Here is a 273-nt window from a genome sequence, read left to right on the forward strand (position 1 = left end):
AAGGAGGAGTAACTGTGAACAAACTTTTGGAACACCTTGCACCCTTCAGCTTGCATGCGTATCTCTAAGCGGATTGCAGTGCGCTTGTTGAGAAGTATGAGAGAAGCCAAAGAAAAAAGTCCAGAAAGGAGGGGGGGAGGGGGCAGGGGGGCAGTGTTGCCAACTAGGCTATTATCGTATTAGGGGAACCACACCCTTCGACCCTGGATGGCATTGGATGTTGGCGGTATCGTTATCCCCTTATCATCTTCGATTTCGGTCTGGTGGTGGGGC

This window comes from Penaeus monodon, chromosome 23 (assembly GCF_015228065.2).
Source record: "Penaeus monodon isolate SGIC_2016 chromosome 23, NSTDA_Pmon_1, whole genome shotgun sequence".
In the NCBI taxonomy this organism is placed as follows: domain Eukaryota; kingdom Metazoa; phylum Arthropoda; class Malacostraca; order Decapoda; family Penaeidae; genus Penaeus; species Penaeus monodon.